Source organism: Protopterus annectens, chromosome 5.part0 (assembly GCF_019279795.1).
Source record: "Protopterus annectens isolate FY-2018-M chromosome 5.part0, PAN1.0, whole genome shotgun sequence".
In the NCBI taxonomy this organism is placed as follows: domain Eukaryota; kingdom Metazoa; phylum Chordata; order Ceratodontiformes; family Protopteridae; genus Protopterus; species Protopterus annectens.
This window is the reverse complement of record NC_056735.1, coordinates 1,176,403,106-1,176,422,161: the sequence shown is the minus strand read 5'-3', so window position 1 is coordinate 1,176,422,161 and position 19,056 is coordinate 1,176,403,106. Positions and strand designations below refer to the sequence as shown.

The 19,056-nt window shown below is 40.7% G+C and overlaps 1 protein-coding gene across 1 annotated transcript in view; it reads left to right on the top strand.

The window, feature by feature from the left end:
• PCOLCE2 (procollagen C-endopeptidase enhancer 2) overlaps positions 1–19,056 on the top strand; it is an 815,974-nt gene that overhangs the window by 9,043 nt on the left and 787,875 nt on the right. The window lies entirely within an intron of this gene.

Genomic DNA, 19,056 nt, shown 5'->3' with positions numbered 1-19,056 from the left:
TAGGTGTACTGTTCCAAGGTCGCTTTTCATTATGACATGGGTCAATTTGGCAAAAACATTTAAGAGTTATGCATTGTTAATAGACTCAACAGTATGTCTGATATGAAACGCGATTATGGCATGCTATACATTTTTTAAATATTCAGCACTAAGATCTATCAGGAACGACAACATGGCATGAAATGTACAAGAATTAACATGAATTAATAGATTCAGCAATATGCCAATGTGACACTCAATCAATGTATGCTGTGAAAAAAAAGGTGTACATTGATTATGACAGAATGAGGTTTGCTAATCTTGGAAGTTGAGTACTTTAGAGCAGATAAGAAGTGTAATATTATTTGTGTCTTCATATCTATAATGTCAGCTATCATAATCCAGTGCAAAATTATCTGCGATTCTTTCAGTCTGTACAAAGATGTTAGCATCTTCACTTAATCTTTGCAAATATCCTCATCCTCTGTATAAAATGGTATCTTTTTTTGTTTAAATTTTGTGAATATATTTTTCTTTTAACTGACAGTATTGGAAACATCTTGAATATTTCTGTCTAACTGCTTTATGCCATGTGACTGAATTATATTTGTTCTGAATGTTCTTGCTGAATGGTTTTCTGTTGTATAACTCAGGTTGTGGCTCTAGAGGGTCCAAGGAACAATTAACAAATCAAATTTATTTATTTACTTATCTGTTTACCTGGAACGTCCAACTAGGACAGAGCCCATTTTTAGTGGAGGCCTGGGCGAAAATGCTCCAGAGGCATGTCTTTGGAATGTGGGAAGAAACTGGAACACCTGGAGGGAGCCCATGCAAACACAGAGAGGACATACAGACTCTGCAACACAGGGAGGACATACAGACTCTGCACAGAAGGCACTCCAGAGTGAATTGAACCGGAGAACCTCTTGCTGTGAGGCTACAACGCTAACTGCTGCACCACTGTGCTGCCCCCTAACACTTAAGTAAGCAATGAATAAATAAATAAATACATTGAGTAGCATCTTACCCTCACCAAGAATGATGCCACAGTATAAAGAAAAAAATGATCAATTTTAACAATTGGCTAAAGTTCTGGTGTCATTCAAAGGGGATCTAGTGTCTGTCAGCCTGGGATGACATGCTCGACAAGCCACGTTGCTTCGCTAGGGATGGCTTGCACCTGTCACCTCTGGGCTTTCGGATGCTGGCAAAGGCTCTTTCCACCCCCATAGTGCCTTTTTAGGCAAGGTTCAAAAGCAAACCCACCTCCATAGACAACACAAGGAAAAATAAACTAAGGGTAATGCTACTCAACGCCAGAAGTCTAACCCTCAAAATGCAAGCACTCGAAGCTCTCCTTAGCATGGAGAATATCAATGTCTGTGCAGTAACAGAGACCTGGTTCAAGGCTCCCGAGAGCACCCCAGCACTACCAGGTTATACCTCATACCATGCTTTTTGGCCCCAAAACTCGGACTGAACCACAAAAGGAGGGGGAGTATCCATATTCATCAAGGATACTCACACCTCCAGGTTAGTGGCACTGCACAAAGCATCGGAAACCATCCATGTGCAACTAACAGTGGTCAAAACTGCCTTTCAGTTTGTAGCCTGCTACAGACCACTATCCCAGACTCTGGAACCTCACGTGGCTTTCCTGAGAACATTGGAGAATATGAAGGTCTCTCCAAACACCTTTATATTGGGTGACTTCAACTACCCAAACATAGACTGGGAGCACTACTCAAGCCCCAACAACCTAGCCCAAAGGTTCCTAGAATTTATAAACTCAAATGCTATGGAACAACTCGTCACCATGCCCACAAGTGGGGAAAACATACTGGACCTGATCATCACAAACATGGGGACTCTATGCTCCGCACCAGAGGTACACCCCTCATTGGTGAGATCGGACCACAAATTAATCTCTTTGGTCATCCACATCCTGACCCCACCACCAACCCAGAAAACCACAGTAAAAAATTTCTCCAAGGCTAATTTCACACTTCTCAAAACCGAGGAGAATTCACTCAAAGCCCCTGGGCCAGTGGAAACTATGGCCCAAACTGCAGAATCCTTTATAAACGCATTCTACGGACATCTTCAGGAATGCATGGATCATGCATTCCAAAATAAAACCAAGACCCAATCCTCCAAAGGCAGGCATCCTGTCTGGTGGACCCCAGCCATAAATAAGCTATATAACAAGAGGAAGAAGCTACTGTAGGATAGAGCAAAATCCCTTAATAAGAAAGCATCACTGATCAGTACTAGCAAAAAACTACAGTCCCTCATAAAATCATCCAAGGCCAGCTTCGAGAGAAAAATTGCACAAGACACTAAAGATAACCACAAGGCCTTCTTTAGTTATGTTAGGAACCTGGGTGGCAACTCCCAGATATGTTCGGAGTTAGTCCAAAATGACAAAAAATACACTGAACCCACAGACATTGCCAACATCCTGGCGGATAGGTTCAGTGCAAACTTCTCCCCCCTTCCCCCCAAAAGAGCAAATATCTATCCCAGCAGAGAGTTGTCTCCCTGTCATCTCAGATGCTCAGGTGAGAGCTGCCCTCTCCAAAGCAAAAAACACAGCATCAATGGGACCGGACGGTGTCCCGGGCTGCGTCCTACATGAGCTCCAAGAAGAGCTAGAACCTCATATTAGGTTACTGTTCCATCTCAGCCTTATTACAGGATATGTACCCAAGGAATGGCGTACAGCAACAGTGGTCCCACTCCACAAAGGTGGTGCCTCAACAGACCCTGGTAACTATCGCCCCATAAGCCTGACTAGCCTGGTCTGCAAAGCTATGAAGCGGATCATCATGGAACTTATAAACAAAGACATTGGGGAACTACAGATGCTAGATCCTACACAATTCAGCTTTGTTAAGGGCAGATCTTGCCTCTTGAACCTGGTCAACTTCTTCAAAACAGTTACCAAGGCCATAGATGAAGGGAAGGTAGTCCACACAGCCTACCTGGACCTCGCAAAAGCCTTTGACACCATACCCCACTCTGGCATCATAAATATGCTCTCCAGCCTAAATATCAACCCCTATGTCATAAGATGGGTTGCAAACTGGCTCAAGGACAGAACCCACATGGTCAGAATTGCGGGAGCCATGTCAGACTCTAAACCTGTTACAAGTGGCATCCCACAGGGCTCAGTCCTAGGACCACTCTTGTTCGTTATATATTTTTCTGAGGTACAGGCCAACACGGGAGGACTATGGCTGACCAAGTTCACAGACGACTGCAAACTGGGTGCCATAATCGACTCTCCAGCTGACACAGGCATCCTCCAGAAGGGTCTCACAGAGACAGACAACTGATGCCAAAGCCATGGCCTAAAACTAAACACCAAGAAGTGTATAGTCATCCCCTTTGGGAAAAACAAAGTGCCCATAAATTACCACATAGGCCGTAATCCATTAAGTGCGGTGGAAGTAATTAGGGACCTGGGAACCCAAGTTGATAGTAATCTCTCCTTTGACAACCACATTGCCAAAGTGGTTAGAAAGACCTTCTATATAGCCCACCTTATCATGAAAGGATTCACATCTAGATCAAGGGAGGTCATTGTGCCCCTTTACTCATCACTCATCAGGCCCATAATTTAATACAATGCCCCGTTTGGGATGTACCCTACCCGACACCTGCAGCAACTGGAAAGACCCCAAAAGTACCTCACCAAGAGGATCAAGGGTCTCAAACTGATGACCTATGCTGCCAGGTTAAAGAAACTCCAGCTCTACTCAGTTGCATACCGCCTACTTAGAGGCGATCTGTGCCTGATGTATAAAGCCATGTCCAACTCAGAATTAATGGACATGCTCCACCTCAAACAATCCAAATCCACTAGAGCTACGCGCTCAAGGGACTTGAACCTCAACACAGAAATTAATAGGACATGCTGGAGAGACACATTTGTGACCCAGAGGCTCCCAGCATTCTGGAATAGAATCCCAGTCCATATCAGGCAGAGCCCCTCACTGACTCTCTTCAAGAGACATCTTGACGAGTGGATGGGAGATCATAGGTTAACCCCGGGGATGACTTCTGTGTCACTACTAGACAGAGGCACAGTACACTAACCTAAAAAGGGCACAATAAAACCCATTTTTAAGGGGTGGTGAAAGCCAAACACACTCTGGCTAGGCTGATAAATGCCCTAGGGCATATAGCCTAGTATCAACCTATGAACCTATGAACTTATGAACCTATTCAAGGAGATGAATACAGTGCTAGGAACTCTTCAGCATTTGTTTGGAGTTTATTAGTAGAGGTTCTTACATTTAGCTTATATCTCAAAGGACGACTATAATGTCTGTGCCGTAGATTAAAGGCTAGTGTTAAAAAAGAAGAGTAGCAGGAGATGCATCAGGAAGGTACTTGGCCGTTTCTAAAGTTTATGAAGTGACAATCCTGTTCTAGGGGCTAGAGAAAGAAATTTGTGGGTTTTCTTTGTCACATTCTGTTCTTTGCTCAGTCTGTGTCTGCTGTCAGTGTGCTGTAATGGGACTGTAAAGTTATAATTAGAAAAACAATGCATAAGTTTAGCCAGTAAAACATTTTTGTCATAGATCTAGAATTTGAAATCAGATGGCTAGCTACAGTGCAGCATACCCTGAGCTTACCTATTACTTCATCTAAAATATGTTTTGTAGATTCTTTAAATGAAAGATGTGAGTAAAAAAGAAGTCAGGGGGATTTGTAAGTGTGACAAGGAGACAGAGGTCACAGGGCCCACATCCTGAGCCATAGCTGACCTATCTTCTAGTCTGGCATATCTGCCCTAAGATCCTTCTCTACCCACTCACCCCCCACCCCATAGCTCTTCAATTGAAGAAGAAAATGAAAAAAAAGGACTTCCTCTTTTAAACTGTAGCAAGTCAATTACATTTCATTTGTAGCAATTGTCTTTTTACAGCAACTTACCACACAAGAACCACTGAAGTGTTTATCTGTACCACCATTCAGAAATGTCATTACAGAAAGGAATGCAGAAACTGCACTTGCTAATCACTTTCCTTAACACCGTGTAGGTGGCTGGCCCCTTTGTCCCACCCTTGCTGTGGATCTGTCCAAATCTACACCACTGCCACCCAGATGTGTATGTAAAAAGGTGATTGGCAATAACATCTTATAGTGAACATCTACCACACCTGAATAAGATTTATACTGTAAGTTGCAGAGAGAGGGGTTATAACTACAAACTCCCCAGGATTTTACCCACCCCAGTCTGAGCCCAATGTCTTCCAATAAAAAATTTCCAGTGGTTACTGAGATTTAACTAAAAAGTTTTTCATACATAACCACACTCAGAATATTTCCAGCAGGAGCTACTACAACCTTCCCATTGACAGTAGCTTTTGCTGCATTAACAGTAAACTGCTAATAATCAGACTGCTAATCTGATACCATATATTATACCAGGTTTGCTATCATTATTGTGAAAGGCAAAACATTTGTCATTCGCAATGATGAAAATAAACACCGAAAACCAACTTTCCACTCCTACACAATGTCGACCCAAATGATTAACACATTTGAGTCAACATTGTCACTGAAAACATCACATGATAGCCGTATAAGAGCTGATGTAAATCAAACTCCTATGAGACATATCACGTTTTTGCAGGGGGGCAAGCCCCCCTGCACCCCCTGCTACTAATATATTTCAACTCCGAGATCGCACTACAGTGGGGATACGGATGACTTTCCAATCCCCACTGTACCACAATCTTCATACATATGCGAATGAACTACTGCATTCGCATAAGTGTCTTCGACTATCCCATACACTTTTCATTTTGTGCACGGCATTCTGATTTTCAGCAGCATACGTGCTGACAGAATGTCATTTGCACAAATGATAGTAAACCATTATACCATATATTTTATATATATATATATATATATATATATATATATATGTGTGTGTGTGTGTGTGTGTGTGTGTGTGTGTGTGTATATATATATATATATATATATATATATATATATATATATATATATATATATATATATATGTGTGTGTGTGTGTGTGTGTGTGTGTATATATATATATATATATATATATATATATATATATATATATATATATATATATATATATAAATAAGGTCGAACGTTTGAAAGCTTGACTTTCATATGGCTGAGATCATATGACTGAACTTTCAAAAGTTTGAACGGCCTGAATGGGGATCTCCATAGAGAGTGGAACAGGAAGATTTCCCTTTACCGCAATGTAGTGTGATCTTGGAGTTAGTATATTTAAATAGTGGGGGGTATGGGGGGTGCAAGGGGGCTTGCACTGTTTCATTTTTTTTTTGTTTGTTTTTTTTCACGTTTGAACATTCAAATGTTTGATCATATGGTCTCGGCCATATGAAAATCGAACATTTGGGTGTTCGATTATGTGAAGTAGACATATATATATATATATATATATATATATATATATATATATATATATATATATATATATATAGATCTACCTGACAACACTGACGCACTACAACACAGACAACAAAATCACCGACACCACATAACCGAAAGTTCACAAACACGAAACCTCACATGCCCGACACACCACAATCCCAACAATCAACAAACAAAACAAATCCCCTGTCCAAAAAGCACACACACAACACAAGCACACCAAAATCCTTACAAACCCACACTAAACCTTACATACACAACTATCTATAACCTTAACCCAAACCCTAACCCTAAGGTCCATCACTATCGCACACTCACCTAACCCGTGCCCTAACCCTAACTCACTTAACCCGCCCCTAACCCTAAAGACTGTCACTATCGCACACTCACCTAACCCGCGCCCTAACCCTAACTCACTTAACCCGTCTCTAACCCTAAAGACTGTCACTATCGCACACTCACCTAACCCGCGCCCTAACCCTAACTCACTTAACCCCTCCCCTATCCCTAGAGTCCGTCAATATCGCACACTTACCTTACTCGCACCCTAACCCTAACGTCCGTCACTACTGCATACTTACACAGCCTTTTCACATGGTGTTCTCAGCATCGGGGTTTTCATCCGTCAGTCATCTCAGTTTTCAATCTTCTGGTGTCGGTGTTCTCATCGTCGGCATTGTCAGCCTTTGGCATTGTCAGGTAGACCCATATATATATATATATATATATATATATATATATATATATATATATATATATATGTTGTTATTGTCTTTCGGCTTTTCCCGGTTAGGGGTCGCCACAGCGGAACTCTGGTCCGCTGTTGATTGGCAGTATATTTTGATGAATGCCAAGGTGCCAGCTCAATGTTCAACCTTCAATGAAGGCACGCCCATTTACGCATGTTTTTCGAATGCCTACCCAACTGGGGGGAGGACATGCAGACTCCACACAGAAGGCACTCCCCGCACTCCAGCCGAGAATCGAACGGGAGAACCTCTTGCTGTGAGGCAAAAGCGCTACCGCTGCACCACCGCGGAAGTTTTATATATATATATATATATATATATATATATATATATATATATATATATTTTTTTTTTCGTGTCTTTTGGCTTTTCCTGGTTGGGGGTCGACACAGCAGAACTCCGGTCCGCTAATGATTGGCAGTAGATTTTTACATGCTGACTTGTCAGCTCTGACGCACAACCTTCAACGAAGGTACGCCCATTCACGCATGTCTCCACACAGAAGACGCTCTAGCTGAGAATCGAACAGGACAACGTCTTACTGTGAGGCGACAATGCTACCGCAGCACCACCACCACAGTGTATATATATATATATATATATATATATATATATATATATGTGTGTGTGTGTGTGTGTATGTCAGTACATACACACACACACACACCCACACATATATATATATATATATATATATATATATATTTTTTTTTTTTTTCCTTGGGGGTGGCACAGTGGCACAGCTTAAGTAAAAGCCCTATGAATTTGTAAGTGTGGTGAGGGGACAGAGGTTATGAGTCCAAATCAAAAGTCATAGCTGGCTCATCTGGCATCCTGTGCATATCCCCAATCTAGTGCCTGACCCTGTCAGCTATTCAGTTAAAGAGCAGAAAAAAAAAAGTCCACTCCCCTAGTCTGGTATTTGGCCTTACCTGTGATACTTGGGGTATTAAATGGCTCTACAGTATTTATGTCTACTCTGTGATGCATAAGCCTCCTATTTGTAGGCTTTCCACCTAGATGGCCAGAAAAGAAATATCTTGCACTATGTCTGGAAGCACCCAGTTGTAGGCACTTGGCACTATTGACTGCTGTATTACTTCTCCCTCTGGCCCCTATCTAGGAGTCCATTCTATGCACAATATCTCCCTTTCCCATATACAAACTTCCTCTACTCTTGAGGGTCAAAAACCTGCTTGGCAGCCACTGTCATATTTTATAAGGTGGGATCTCAGAGCTGTGTATATCACAGCTCTCTCTTTGTGATTCTCCACATTTCCACTTCCATAGGAGGTTTAGTATCTTTTGACAGTAGCTTAGCTTTAGGCCCCTTCCCCTGAAGTAGCACCCTTTAGAAGAATCCCAGTACCTTTTCACAGCTGTGGCTTTGAATCAGCCCTGCTACTATGCTACTATTACCCACTCCTGATCTACTCACTTCACCAGCCTCTGATGAAGGTCTGGGCACTGACTGGGTTTCTCCCTTTTGTCTTCCTCATGTGCTTGTCTTCACCGATGGATGCCTATAACTGCATTTACACAAGGTACTGTATTATCAAAGTCATTTACTATTAGGACATCTGCCAGTATATCATACTGCAACATGCTTGTCTCCTAGCCCCCTTCCTGTTGCAAATAAACCCTAATCAATTATATCTGAAAATGGTATCCCTGCAATGGTCCTAAGTGGAGTGGATGGCCCAAACAAGTAATGGTCATGTCTAACAAATACAGACTTAACAGGAGTTATAATTCTAACACCCAGCAATAAAAAACATTTAAAACTACTGGTCTACAACCATAGCAGCATCCTTCTTACCATGACAGTGTACAGGTTCTTATATTAAACTGGGGTAACTGCAGTTTCATGACAACTGACCTCTACAGTGATACTACCTCTGCTCGCTCTCCCAGGTCACTGTCACTGTCCTTCTCTATCACTATTACAGTATTCTACGTAGAAGGGATGTCTTGCACTGGGCAACCTGGTGCTCGACCAGTATGCAAAAGCCTAAGAAAGATCTTGTATGCACCATACATCACATTTATGCTCCCCACAAAAAGGGACATACGGATGCAACTACTTAGAACTTCTTTGCCACCAGTTCAAACACCGTTTTTGCCAGTTGGTCTGAACACCTTGTTTTGTTACTGTACTGAATATTTAGTAACACCAGATAAGTGCCCCATTGAGGTTGTTTTTTTTAATATTTTTCTTGGTCCTGTATTTTATTTTACTACCCAGAGTTCATGTCATCCAAGAAGGGAAAATGTCAGTGTGGGAGGCAGATACCCCATAAGGATCATCAAACAGTGCCTTTTTTGTTTGGGTGCTTCCCACAACCATACCTGTTGTAGTATATGTAAGGCACTCAGAAGCTGTTTGTCTTCCTGGTTATTTATCTTGAAAACCAGTGACTACTTAAACAGTTAGCCTAGGATACCATGGCAGAATCCATTAACCCTGAGATACTCCTGCTAGGTAAAAATAGGCCAAGAAGTTTCAGCCAGATTCTTAAGCTGTCCAGCCTCCACTGGACATCCCTCTAGAAGCAGGTAATAGCTCATTCAGCATCCTCTGCCACAACCTCGCTGGATGCTGGCATGGATCCGTCTTTTCACATGTCCTTTGAGGCTTTGCAGGCATCTGCTCCGGACTTCAAGGGGGAACTGTGGTTGATTACCTCTGAGGGTCCTGGGAGGGATTCTGCATATACTGGTCAGGGAGGAAGCTCAGGGTTTTCTTATCAAATCTCGCCAAGGGTGAAAACCTCCAGTATTTGTTAGGGCTGATGTCCCTTCTAAGAAAAGAAAAAATTGAAGCATGTTTCAGCCCATACTACGGATCCTCAAAGGGAATGGCAAGAATTTACTTAGGGCTTGTTTTCTGCCTTAATGACCTTAAAGCCTCCTCAAGGGATTTCAATACCCCCTCCTCCTTGGACCTCTACCCCTTTTCATGGCTTAGAGAACCAGATTCCTTGGATGAGGATTCCCTGTCTGGCAAGGGTTCTTTGTTCTATTCTTCACAGATGCCTTTGCCTTTGGCTTATGGGTCTAATGAAGAGGAGTCTGTTAGCCCAGAGTCTCTTTTCGAGGAATTGTCCTTTAGGGGCACAATTGGTAGGATGATGGAATTTTTTAAGTGTGATTCTTCTCAAGTGTCTGATATTCAGAGAAGTTATTATGAGTTGGTTCAGGTGGATACTCCTAAACCATCAGCAGTTCCTCCTGTGTTGGCTGCCTTGTTAGATACTTTCACTGCTGCTTCTAAGTCTCCTGATTCTCAGCTTCCTGCTTCCAAGAATCCTGATATGTTCTGTAAGGTTCCTGAGGATTGTCAATTTTTATTTAAATGTCCTTCTGCTGATCCTGCTATGGTGCCAGTCTCATCTGACAAACCTTCTAAACTTTTGCCCTCTTCTAAGCTTTTGCCTTCTGATAAGGATAGTAGGGCAATGGATAGGATTGGTAAGAAAGTTTACACTGCTTCTATTTTGGCCTTTAGGGCTATTAAATACCAGACCCACATGGCCAGGTATGCTGTGGCCTCAACTGCTCAGACTTGCCAGGTTATCTCTGACCTTCCTGATTCTGAAGGCAAATCCTCTGCCTTATTTTTGTTCGGTTCTGCTTCTCAAGTGGTTTGCCACCCTATTAAGTGTAGCTATGATGCTGCTGATGCCTCTTGTAGGGCTGCACATCTTTCTGGAGCTGCTGCTATTGACATGTTTAAGTCTCATCAAGAGAAATGCAAAGCCTTGCAAGACCTTAAACATATTTTTGTTTCTCCTATCCATAAGTTCCAGAGGAATTATCCTTCTAGGTCTGCTTTTCTTTTCGGGCAACCCAACCAGGCCTCTAAGGCCAGGAAAGGTGGGAGGTGGGCCCGCACTGCTAAGGCTTCTCAGATTTCTATGGTCCAGAAGCCTTCTTTAACTTTTAAGCCTGCTTCTGTTTAACAATTCACTGCCCCCCTTCTTTTATGTCAGGTTCCTTTGTCCCTTCTGCTCTCCCTTTGTCTTCCAAATTGGCATCTCATCACTTTTGGGTTCTTTCTATCATCTGTCAGGGTTACCTCATGGTATGGAAGTCTCTCCTTACTTTTTTTGGGTTCCTCAACTTCCTCTTGAGGAACTTACTCATTTCCCGGAGGTTCTAGTGTCCCTGTTGAACCAAGGAACCATTCAACCTGTCCCCCCCTTCCAAGTGGGAATGTTTTTTTATTCTGGGATGTTCCTAGTTTCCCAAATGAAGGGCACTTGGAAACCTATTTTGGATCTCACCCCACTCAACACCTTCCTTAAGATCCCTTCTTTTTGGATGCTTACTCTTCAAACTCGGTTTCCTCTTTTATTATCCCAGGCTTTTATGGCATCCTTGGAACCGAAATATGCTTACCTTCATATCCCTATTCACCCTCTTTTTCAGGAATATTTTATGTTTCTCTGTGCCTTCTTCTCATTTTCAGTTCTCTACTTTGCCCTTTGGCCTGTCTACTGCGCCAGGGGTATTCACAAAATGCCTAGTTCCTGTGATTGCCTTCTGCCCAGTGGTGGCTGTTGACTTCAAATCAAAGGGGGCTGCAGGAGAAAGCTGAATGGGTGGGGTCAATGGGAAAGGGTGTGGCCAACTAGAAAGGGAAGGAGCTATGCTCAAAACCACAAACACTGTAATTTTAATTAAATATGCTGCCCTGGGTGCCAAACCATCATTATGAGAATCCAATCAAGACAAAATGAAGTGCAGAAAAAAAAATATTTCAATGCATTGGCTGCATGACAGCTTACTTAATATCTAGATGGAAACAAAAAGGTTGTGAGGCATGAAAAGATAAATTACTTTTTAAATACATTACTGGAATGCCAGTCAAAATCAACTATAAGAAAAACAAGCAGTACTCAACTCAAACCAATTCTCCTTGCACTGCAGTTCTAATTATAATTTATATTCAGCTTTATAAAGGGACCAAGTAACATGCTGAAAGTACCAATCTCTGTGATACCCCCACTTGTAAAAATGTTTCTTATCCAGAAAAGACCTGCTGCCTGACAACAACTATCTACTTGTTTTATGGGGAAAACATGATCAAAGTAAAAAATGAAAAACAAACAAGAAACAAGCTCAAGATATATTGCTTAAAAGATTACTGCACAGGTTATGGGCTACACATAATGGATTGGCATCCTGTTTGGTTTACAGGTAAAGCCTGCAAAGATGACTGCATGTCTCCAACAAATGTAATGAGCTTCTTAAAATAATGTAATCCTGTCCTTTATTACAAATACTGTCATATGCATTTCAATACCCAAGGCTTATACTATATCTAGTTATGTAAGTATTCTCTGCATGGCAACAACAGAAAGGCTTTCAATGTTAGCAGTTCTTTAACAGTATGCTTATTAAAGCTTACTCACATCTTACAATCTCAGACAACCTTACCTGATGGTCATTAAAGCATTGCTACTTAAACGCAGAGCAACAAGCACTTTCTGAATAATAATAAGCATAAATCAATAGTATAAAAATATGACAGAAACCAGAACATTCTGCAAAATCGAGGACAGATGAAAAGCCACTGTAGTACTTGTGTACCTTGGATGGGCAGATACTCTGCACATTTACACTGCATAACTGCTCCTTGCCTTGCTTGGACACATCCAGTGTCACTACATGGGGGAGTGGGGTGGGGTGCAACAAGTATGTCACAATTTGAAATGTCTCTGGCTGACGGTGATGGCCCTGACACATTTGTCATACCTCTCAACCTCAGAGCAAGAAATCTGGACAAAGCCATACATAAAAGTGGGACAAAGGCCCAAAAGCAAGGACAATTTTTAAATATTGCTCTTATAAACTTAGAAAGATAATAGAATAGTAGGTCTTGCATTAGTATGAATTTTCTGAAGGGTATGAAATTTGAAACTCAAATGTCTGTCATTATTTTCTAACTTCAGTCTTTAATGATTTCCCACTAATTTGCCATAAAAACTAAATTTTTTTGAAAAATGGACCAAAAATGTGATGCAAAAATATAAAATAGCCACACAATACAGCTGGAAACCTGCCAAAGAAGGGACACTTTTTAATATTAGTACTGCTAACTTGAGCAGCTGACAAAATAAAAGAATCTACATGCATTTCTGAAATTTGTATTTATTTATTTTATTTTATTTTATTTTACATTTGTTGACCGGGCTAGTCCAGCTGGATATATATCCATTTTCAGTGGAGGCCCGGGGAGAAAATTCTGATTATTACAGTTATTTATTAATTGTAAACCCTCCACATTTTCTTCCAAAATTGCCATTTTGCAGAGGGATTATTAGGGGAAGAGCAACATTTTGAGCCAAAATCAGGGACAGTTGAGAGGTTTGGATATGCCTAATTCTATAAAGCAATTTATTTGCATGTACCTCTCACCCTGTTAATGCAGGAAATCTGGACAAGGCCAAATATATTGGGGGAACATATAAACAGTGCTAAAAATTGATCTTGCATAAATTGAGACAGTTGATAAACAGGTCTTGCTTTAGCATGCATTTTTCTGAAGGTTATAAAGTCTGAAACTCCGTGTCTGTCATTTACTACCTTAATTCCTAAATGATTTGCCAGAAAACCACACATTTTATGAGGAACAAACCTAAAATAAGAAGCAAAAATCCTTTCATTCTGTGAAAATATGGAGAGTTGAGAGGTATAGTTCAGCCAGAGCTGTCTGAGTTTGCCGCACTTCCCCCTCAAAATCATGGTCGAATGGAGCCTCCCCCCTGCAGCCATTCCAATGAACTATTACTTGGCTATTTCATCCCATTTACCATAAACACTAATGTGCATACTGCTTTACTTCTACGATGATTTGGACTTCATTTGAAAGTTTTATTTTGCATTTTATAGCACAAACACTAAGACATCTGCTAAACAAAGCAATGCAGTTTCACAATGAAAACAGACTTAGCATTAAAACTTCTCTTCCCTTGAAACTTACATTCATTGAAATAGCAAAATAAAATAAAATGCTGTAGTGAAAAGACGGCAACCCAAACTAGTAGAGAAATAAAATTTAATATGTAAAGCGCTTTTCGTTTGCCTTCTTTGACAAACTTCCTCAGACAAAATTACATAGCGAACTCACAAGTATATATATATATATATATATATATATATATATATATATATACACAATAAAAAGCAATTGAGTTCCAAATTACTTCTAATTAAAACAGATTAATTAATCATTTAATCTGGGAGACTGTTTCTTAAAGGCGTAACCTCAGCATATTAACCAGCAGTTACCAATACACAAATAATAAAATAAAACATTTACACTAACATAATGTGCAGATGTATACCTGTAATAATGATGTCCTATACTCATCTTTTCAAGCTCAATAATTTTTGGACACTGCTAATAGAGCAGTGTTCATTCAAACCAGGGTGATTATATGCATTTAACCTTATCTGCCATAGTAACTCAAGTTCTTCCAACTTGAGTTGTATTGGGCTCCCCCTAATATCGTGACAAACTTGGTCTATGACTAGAAATTTAAACGAATGGTCAGGGCAAGTTAACACATGTTTCGCTAGTGCATTGTCTAACTTCTTCTTATTAATAGCATAGATGTGTTCATACATTTGGTCACGGAGTCTTCTCTCCGTTTTACCTACGTAAAAAACAGAACATTTTTGACATAATGCCAGGTACACTATCATCGTAGAGTTACAGTTTGCTCTACATTTCAAATTAAACGGCCTATTATGCACTCTGAACCTATTAGATTCTGTGACGTACTTACAGCAATTGCACGCCTGGCATTTGTACATTCCTGGAGTCCTAGGTCACATTCTTTCTTTATGTTCAAACATTGTTTTCAAATTGTTTGCCTTCCTATATGTGACCTGGGGTCGATGACCTAATTTTGTGAACACACTAGAATCAATTCTAAATAGGTCCCAATTTTTCATAATGATATTCCAACATGTGTTACTGTCCATACTATAAGTAATGATAAATCTGGGACCTTGTGAAATAGTTTGGATGATCATGTTCTGACTGAGTGAACCTACAAGGACATCCATGTTGACAGTCTGTACATGTATTTCTCTAACCTGAAGTATTGGCTTATAAAACCTGCTAATTCGTTTATTAGTAAATTCTTCTATCAGATTGTCCAACATTGTTACAGGGTAACCTCGATGTAGAAACATGCTCTTTAATAATTCACATTCACTAAAAAATTCAGTCATGACTTACAATACGAGCTGCCCTGACCAGTTGGCCCTTAACAACCGCTCTTTTTTTAAATGAAGGGTGGCAACTGGTAAAATGTAAAAAAGAATTAGAAAAGGTAGTTTTCCTATGAATTTTAGCTACAAAGCTTGACGATCTTAGGTCCTTGGACAACCAAATGTCAAGGTAAGCTATACTGTTGTAACTAAATGTTGAAGTAAATGCTAAAAATTCAGTAGTGTTGTTAAAATGATTAACAATCATGTTACCGAGAGACTCATCGCCATCTAATAAGATGAAGATGTCGTGGAGGTAACGGGTGTAAAATATAATTCTATCCTTGATTGGTTGATGGTTAAACACAAAGGTATGTTCCCAGTGGGCCATCACTAAATTAGCGATGCTGGCCCCACATGGGGAACCCATTGCCACTCCTACTGTTTGCAAATAAAAATTCTCGCCAAACATGAAAAAGTTGTTGCTGAGGATCAAATCTATTAATTCACTTGCTAGTTCGATGTCCCTACTACTTGCACCTTTTTTCTTCAACATTTTGCTCACCCAGTCAGTGGCTATAATATGAGGAATACTCGTATACAAATCCTTAACATTGACTGTAAGGAAATTGTATCGAGTATTAAAATCCAACTCATTGATTTTTTTCTAGAAAAGTCATGGAAACAGCATTGAAACCCACATTCAAAAAAATAAATTTGGCTAATGGCAGATAAAGATTAACTTTGGGCTGTTTTCAAATCATAGGCCCCTTACACAGGAAACATACATGTGTTCTGTGATGCACTTTCCTGATTGCATTAAATTATATTCCTTGTATAATTACAGTTGTTAGAGGGTGTTTTTAATTTATTGTTTTGAACATTTTTCTAGTAAACAATGAAACAAAATGCATGCACCAATAATGACAATACTGCCCAACTGAGAACATTTCCATCCTAAAAGTCTACTCAAACTTCTACAGTCCACCAGTATCAGTAAAAATGCACAATCTCTGCAGAAGTAAAAGTCATCTAAATAATTCCACATTAAAAAGATCTGTAACTAATGAAGAGGTTCCTGCTAGCAAATAACTTTATATTTCATTGTTTCATCTACAAATAAAGTGCCTGTTGCCCTTGAGGAATAAATTGCCTATATTACATTAAAAAATGATAAGCTTTTAATATTGCAATAGGGAATGGATGGCAAATAACAGACAGGTTCATAGTTACTAGGTATCTTCGCCAAAGAGGACATTATCAAGACAGCAGTATCCACCCTGTTTACAACACAATACAATATTAGCAATGCATCTACATACTGTGAGAGTAGAACCCACAGCCTTCTGCATCGAAAGCAAGTACCCTACCTGTTGTGCTATTAACAATGCAAGTGGTCTTAGCATAAGCAGCACTAAACTTCTCTTCCCCTGCACCTCTCAGCTCCTTGTAAAATCTATTTGACACTCAGCTGTATCTCTCAACTTTGCAAAACAAGAAATCTTGACAAAGCCAAAATGTATTGGGGTGGGACAAAAGGCAGGGGCACATTTTAAACACTGTTTGTATAATCTTGGAAAGTTGCTAGAATAACATGTTGTGTTACCACCATGCATTTCACTACCAAGTCTTGAACCCAGGCCAGGACCCTGTGCAAAATAGTCGGAGCAACATACCACTATGCCAAATCAGCTGTTTTGTGAAAAAGAGGAAGACTGAAACTTAAATGGCTACCATTTAGTGAATTCAATTCTCACCATAGCTCTCAACCTTAGCACATAAAACCAGGATGAAGCCAATAATGGGGGAATACAGTCCCAAAAATAGGGACAAATTTCAAATATTCATCTTATAAACTTAGAAAATTGCTAGACTAAAAGGTTTTGTGTTGCTATGAAGTCTGAAATTCAAATGCCTGTCAGTTTTATTTAACATCTGTTAACCAGAAAAGTCTGACTTGGAACAAATGCCAATTTTCAGCAGAAGCCCAGGGAGAAATATTGCAGACACATGTCTTTGTAACATGGGAGGACACCAGAGCAAACCCACACAAACAGAAGGAGGACATGCAGACTCCACACAGAAGGCACCCCAGCCAAGAATCAAACCAGAGAACCTCTAGCTGTGAGGCAACAATGCTACCACGGCACCATCAACTATTTAATGAATTAAAAACTCAGAAAGCACAGATATTACTAGGGAACAGAACAGAACAAAACATGAGGCAAAAATCTGCAAAACTTTCAGAAATGGTGGTGGGTAGGGAATTCAGGCTCTTGTTATCTGCACCCAAGGTACAGGATTCAAGCCTGATCTCTATGCGGTTAGCACCGCATAGACTTCTGGAGAATCAGCAGTCTGCTTCCTTCTTCCTGAATCAGGACTGGAAAGGCAGCAGTCTGGATTCACTTTGTATGGAGGATCTGTGGAACTGTAGGACTGTACCATTGTGGTTCACAGCTGGGGGGGGGGCATTCATATTGTTCCTTATCTAGATAACCTGTTGCTTCAGGTGCCTTCTCCCAGTCGATTGTTACAGGATCAGCAATTCACCATCTCTCTTCTTCAAAGTCTGGGGTGTACTATCAACTTCCAAAAGTCCATCTTGAATCCCAGTCTGGATCATGTGTATCCAGGATGCAGGATTCAGACTGTGCCAATGTTGGCCTCTCTTCTGCCTCCAAATGTATTGTTGTTGACAACCTTCTTTCAAGTCTCTTCTTCCCCTTACTGCCATGACAGCCAGCAAATTTCTTTGGGCCCTGGGATTGATGGCCTCTTCTATTTCAGTGCTTCCTCTTGCTAGACTGCATATGCAAAAGCTTCAATGGTACTTCAAGTCAGTTTGGCTACTGCATTGTCACCCCCTGAATTTCAGTGTACCTGACCTTCCCTGTCTCAAGAAGGAATTTGAGAGGTGCATTTGAAAGTTCTGTTTCAAGCCAGACCAGCACATTCAGCCTCCAGTCCCTTCTTAAGAGCTGTTCATCGATGCCTCAGACATGGGATTGGGGGTTTCTCTTGGTCACCTGAAAGTTGAGGGTCTTTTGCCTACCCATCAGAAGTCAGACCACATCAACATCAAAGAGATGAGATCTCTGATTCTGGCCCTTCTGGCTTTTCACCCCATGTTAATTTCAGGCCTGACATGTCAACAAGCAGAGGGTCTGGAAATCTTATATCCTTTGCAAAATGGCTATTCAGGCTTCGGTAGTGGCTCTCAGTTTTCAGTTAGCTCTTCAGACAGTATACATTCCTTCAGAGCACAATCTAGTGGCAAACTCTCAAAGCGGGTCAACAGCACAGCCTCACAAATGAATGCTTCACACAGATGTGTTTCTGGACATTGCCCATTGGTGGGGTATTCCTCAATTAGACCTTTTTGCCTCCCCTATGAACAAGCAGCTTCCTTTCTTCCGTTCCAGATTGTCATGCCATCTGGCATGGAAGATGGACACTCTTTCCTTTCCTTTTCTTGGATGAGGATGTTTCTTTATGCTTTCCCTCCTCGTCCTCTACTTCCAAGAGTCCTACAGAAGATTCAGCTGGACTCCACAAAAATCTTGCTAATGACTCTCTTTTGGCCGAGACAGCACTGGTTCCCCTCTTAATGCATCCGGCCAGGGGCAATCATCACAAGTTACTTCAC